Below are 6,562 nucleotides of genomic sequence, written 5' to 3' on the forward strand. Positions count from 1 at the left end.
TGCAACTCTTTGTTGTACATGGTTAGTAATTAAGTGTATTATGGGCATTTGATGCACTGATGCTGTTAAATAATTATTATATTGACTTTTCCCCCTTAAATACAAAAGAAAATGAAAAAATACAAAACATCTCTGCTGTCTCAGTTGATTTACTCCCATAAATGCTAATCTGTGAAAAAAATCAGAGAAATGACACGGTCAGCATGATTTAAATCAGATTAAAAGTTACCTGCATATTGTTACCTGTTTAAATTGGCATCCCTGACTTAAACAAAAATACCTCCAAAGTAAGCACAACCTGTAGAAAAAGTTGAGCCCTGTCGGAAGATGGAGAGAAAAAGAGAGCTGAGAAAAAGCATTGGCGCCGCTGATACTAAATGGGTCAAATACTGCTGGTTTGCTGGCAGCTCATACCTGAAGCCTCGACTGTGTGCGGAGTCCATCCATCTGCTTTGCAGCACAGCAGGTTTCTTTTGAATGCAGCGGAATGCAGGCCAGACGTACATATGACACCACCACCAGTGAGAAAGATCAAATCTATTCATCATACAGCCTGAGCAAGGACGTGACTACCACTAGTGACTCCAGTTTTGTTAAAGGACCAGTATATAAGATTTTGCAGGATCCATTGGCAGAAATATTGACAGAAATGGAATGTAATATTCATAAGTATGTTTTAATGAGTGTATAATCACCTGAAAATAAAGAATCATTGTGTTTTCATTACCTTAGAATGAGCCCTTTATTTTTACATAGGGAGTGGGTCCACAGAGCCTGCAATGTTGTACATCATGTTTCTACAGTAGCCCAGAAGGGACAAACCAAATACTGGCTCTAGAGAGGGCTTTTCATGTTTTTTCACAAGTTTCGCGGCCACCGTAGGTTCTCCTACACGTGAGGGGAGGGGTTATCAGTTGGTTGCAATCTGCAACATCACCGCTAGATGCCACTAAATCCTACACACTAGTCCTTTAAGTGGATTAAATGATAGTTCCTGTTAATTACATGTAATGGTAGCTGGAAAAATAGATTAATTACCAGATGAAACTGAAATGTGTATTTCCTGAACCATTTTCAAAAATAAAACTGACACTGCAAATGCTAAAATGCTAAATAACAGTTTTTTTAACCGCAGCAGACAGTTTCCTATTTATATATCCAGCTGACACAGAGCAACATTGGCAGTGATTTGGAGTTGTGTTTCTGACCAACTGATGCATATAAGTCCAGCACTCACTCTCCTTTTAGCTCTGTTTTGGTCTTCACAAATTCCAGAAAAATTGTAATTGGATTTTTAGCTGCTAAATGCTCTACTATGTTCACTAGCTACTGGCTAACTTTGTCTATTCGCTGCGTATTCGGTGCTGGACAGGTCGTGTAAAGTGGGTTTATCAGAGTTTTTTTGCTGAAAATATCTGTGCCTGGAACTGGTGTTGATGATATTGAATCAAAACAATAATGTTGTGGGCCATAAAATCAAATCCCTGCAGATTTGTCACTACAAGCAACCCCTTTCACATTAATATTGATTGCACGCCATTCATTTTAGAATGCAGTTGGCTCACTTTTGTTAGAGAACTTGAATCACTTATCCCAGTCTTACCTACTTGATAATCATCATTTTGATACAGATGACAGAAGGTAGGTGGGTTGAGGAAAAGGAAATGGAGGACTGCATTAATGTAAGTCTCACTGATTACTGTAGGAGTACGTGTGATGGTCATGAGAAGCCTCTGCAAAGTGGGTAGCTGTCGGTTCTCTTTTTTAAATAAACCATATTATTTCATATAGCCTCTGGGCGATTTAGAGCTTCCACAGTGAAGAAACAGTGCTAACCACTGACGCAAGTTATTCAATGTGTTCGAAGTTCATTGCATTTTAAACAGAAAATATAAACAACATTTGCATAAGCTGTCTTCTCATGGTTGACCTATTAACATAAATATAATCTAATTCATTGGAGCTGAACTAACATATTTACAACAGGAAACGTCGTAACCCAACCAATTCTTCTCAACATTAATCCACACTCATTATAAAAACAATCATGTTTTGTTTTGCACATTATACAATAATTTTGAATGAGGAATGTGATTTCAGCATTTCACCTTTAATGTTACTTTTTGTCATCCACAAAAATATTCATAAATTATCTACACACTAATGACACTGAATTCATTATTCAGGCATTTTCTGCTGTGTTTTGAGTTGAACTTATTTACAACAAGGGTGTGATTTTAACTGAGCAGGATTTAGTACAGGACATTGACATCATTAAACATTTATTATTTCAGTAGATATCATTCATTAAAATTGGAAATGTAAAATGTTTATTTACAATGAAAAACTCAACACAAAATCTTAATTAAAATGAAATCATGCAAAATTCCAGCAGAAAATAAATTGAATTTAGAAGTGTTTATTGATGTTTTTTATTACTTTGTTGGACTCTGTTTCATTTTCTCCCCATTTGACTCTTTACTTCCAGAAACTTGTCTGTGCCGTGCTATGATGAACATTCTCTTACTGCATTGGGAAATACAACTTTTGGATGCATGGGGACATACAAACCAGGTGGAAATAACTTTAAAACAATCTACTTCTTTAAAAAGAAATCAGAATAATATTGGGTGAAGATCTGAAAAAAACCCACATTCCTTTATAGAAGTATATAGAACCTAACTTTTTTTTGTTTCGTTCTAAGTAAAAGTCTTTTTTACAGTATCTGTATTACAATGACATTTGCCTGTTGCCTACAGTGAAGAAGAAGACTCATCTCTTTGATATTTCTCAAGAACACCCTAAGGGAGTTAAATAAAGAGTTTTCCTCTATGAAGTTGAGGCATTCAACACTGACACATTTCAGAATTACAGCAAGTTGCTAAATTAAGAAGTTAATTCGCTGAAAATATGAGTTGATAAGGACACAACAATATCTGGACATTTGGTTATTTTGAACAGATAGGAACTGTACGGCTTTTATGTTTCTGTAAGCGAGTGTGTATTTTTAGAGATTAAAACAAACTAAAAGCGCAGCATGAACAGAAGCAAGTAGACACTTCATTTCTTCAAAAGGCCAACTGGAGGCGGAAATCAAGCTTCTGTTTTCAGCACAGATACAGAAAACACAGACAGTTAACATTATGCACATATACGTACACAGCAGCCCGTAAAGCTGAGCAAAGCTGTTCTTTATTAAATACAGACACGCACACCTTTATTCATACACACAAGGACACACAGACACACCAATTTGTAGTGACAAACTGCAGAGTGAAACTCCGGTCGGACTTGTGTTCACCTTTTTAAAACTGAGGACACCATCCATTAGAGCTGGGCTGTCAAGCTTGCATGCTGGGAAACTCACACACACACACACACACACACACACAAAGTGATCTTATAGACTTACACACCCACACACATTGATACACGCGAACACAAGCCTTGTTCACACAGATGAAAAGCCGTCTGGCAGCTGGCTTTGAGTTCTACAGTATGAGCATCATTTGGCTGCCTCCTGACAGCGGCTTAAAACTAGTTCAAAGAAAGCTTTTGGAGCTTTGTAAACAACATTAAAAAGCACCTTTCTATACACTGTATACATTGATATTGTCTATTCTATAATATAGCAAAGGTAACTAGTCTCAAACCAATCACAGTGAGTTACTTAGTTAGCCTGTCCCTTGAAATATTTGTTTAAAGACACATTGTTTTATTTTATCTTCTGGCCATAAATCTATTAGAAGATTTTAGAATACTGCATCATTAACTGGGAGTTTAGTCAGAGACATCTACGTCAAGGGACTGACTATTTATAGGAAATGATTATACAGTTAGATTCGGTGGATAAGGCTCTGCTCTTTCAGGGAGCTCTCAAAGAATCTGAGCAACAACAAGAATTCTGCTCAGAGAGCTAATCCTCCTTTAATAAACACATACTGTACATGATAATTAAATCTTAGTTAGCATACTTGGCTAATTAACGGATTCTGATTCTTATTCTGACTTGCCATTGCAGCAACAGCACAGGTGTAACTGACAACATTAACGGTGGATTCATTTAATTTAGGTGTGCCAGGAAGCCATGCCAGTGACTCAGCATGAACAGTACAACAATGCCTCAGCGCTGGAGCAACTAAGTGGAATGTATCCATTGTTAAAGTCATTAGCTACAGCTGTGCTTGGCAAGTCAACAGGTCAGCCTGATAGAATATTTATTTATATCGAGACAACATTGAAATTGTTGAAAAATGTGAATCACACACACATTATACAGACGGGGGAAAAAAGGAAAAACTGGTACAGGTCTGAATGCTTGACCCCTACAGTGAGGGGATCCGGTGGCTCTGTTATGCTTTGAGGGCATTTTGCTGGCATGATTTGGGTCCACTTGTCTCCTTAGAGGGAAGGGTCACTGCAAATCAGTACAAAGTTGTTCTGAGTCATCACCTTTATCCTATGATGAAACATTTCTATCCTGATGGAAGTGGTCTCTTCCAGGATGACAATGCCCCAATCCACAGGGCACAAGGGGTCACTGTATGGTTTAATGAGCATGAAAATGATGTGAATCATATGCTATGGCCTTCACAGTCACCAGATCTCAATCCAGTTAAACACCTATGGGAGATTTTGGACCGACAGCGCTCTCCACCACCATCATCACAACACCAAATGAGGGAATATCTTTTGGAAGAATGGTGTTCATCTCTCCAGTAGAGTTCAGAGACTTGTAGAATCAATGCCAAGGCACATTGAAGCTGTTCTGGCGGCCAACACCTTACACTTTATGTTGGTTTTTCCTTTAATTTGTCACCCGTCTGTATGTGCATACACTGATTTATATGAATATACCCACACACACAAGCATACACACATGCACACACTACACTAAAGTAAAAAATGCACATTTTACATGTGCATTTTACAACTAGGCTGTATAAAGACAATTCTTGCAGGGACACAGATCATCTCCCATACAGTAAGTGGTGTGTATGTTTGTGTGTACCACCACACAACCAAGTAAAACTTCTCACTGATTGTTGTTCCTTCTATTATACAGTGTCAGAATATTTTCTTTCCTTCCGAAGAAAAGCTTTTCCTCATCTCAGCAGAGCTAATCTGTCTCCCCCAACAAACAACTTGCACTTTGACGATCAATCTCCACCGTGAAAGCCTGAGTCATACAGCTCCTGCCTTCCATTCAAGCTCTGTGGTCTTAATATCCACCCAAGAGAATATGACCAGACTGGTAATGTTTTTAAGCTATGAACTATTAGCCGGTAATGTGGTGGGAAATGGCTCATGACCTCCACCTTAGTATTTAACATTTAAATGTGCCGCATGACTCATGACAGCCATTTAGACGAGGGAGCAGGGGCGATTCTAGGATCAGACCTTTTGGGGGGGCTCAGCCCCTAATGAGAATGTGACATGCATACAGTGATTACAAAAATGTTCAGCCCACCTGCTAAATCACTCATTTAACTGGATAACAATTAATACATTAATATTTTTCTATATATGATAAAGAGATTTGGTTTTACACCAAAAATATTTTTTAAGAAAATGAAAAATGGAATATGCTGTTGGTAAAACTATTCAACCCCTTTCACCTCAATTTAATTAGGTGCACAATGTTACCTGTAGGAGCTAGAACCCAATTAGTTGGGTGGTCTATTGTAGTGTGTAATAATAATAATAATGGTTCAGAATGAACAATCACAGATTTCAAGACAATAAATCTGTTTGAGAGAGGATCAGCAGTCAGTTAATGAAACCTGAGGCAAATACTTAATCATAATGACAAGAACTTTCCAAAATAAGTAAAGAATCGAGTTATAGCAAGGCAAATATGACAAGAAATGTACAAAACATTGTTTCAGTCTCTGAACCCAAATCTATCAGAATAAGAAACACTGTGGCTGCTTTAACTAAAATAATAAAGTGCATCAGTTAGCTCGTTAGCTGGTAAGTGTGCAAGCAGACTAGCTCAGAGGGCTAATATTAGCTGAGCGAGTTTGCTAGCTAGCAAACTGTGTCAGCTAATGTTCTTTGACACTACTCACACCATGAAACTATAACCAGACTTTCTAAGTCTAAGTCGACTTTGTTATTATAATAATAATAATAACAACAACAACAACAACAACAATAATAATGATAATTATCATTATTATATCGTTGGGTGCTGACATGAAATTAAGATGTGCTTGAGCACCCCTAAAAAGAGTCTAAAATCACCAACACAAGGGAGAGAGAAAGAGGAAGAAAGAGGGTGGTGTGCTTGGTGGTGTCTTTGTTTGAGTCAAAGACTGAGAAGGGAAGGGAGAGAGTGAGAAAGTAGCCGCAGAAGGACTTGTTAAATTACAGGTCAGACAGAGGTGAGATTGGAGTTTCTCAGGTGAAATAAGGTTAATGTTATTTGGAGCTGATGCAAATTCATCGATTCATCAAGCTGTTTCATTGTGCATATGTGATCCAAAGTAGAGCTCCTGTGTTTGCTTGTATAATCAGTGATAACTCTGCTTAAAAAAGGAAAGGGCATTTAGAATATATT

Source organism: Thunnus thynnus, chromosome 15 (assembly GCF_963924715.1).
Source record: "Thunnus thynnus chromosome 15, fThuThy2.1, whole genome shotgun sequence".
Lineage (NCBI taxonomy): Eukaryota > Metazoa > Chordata > Actinopteri > Scombriformes > Scombridae > Thunnus > Thunnus thynnus.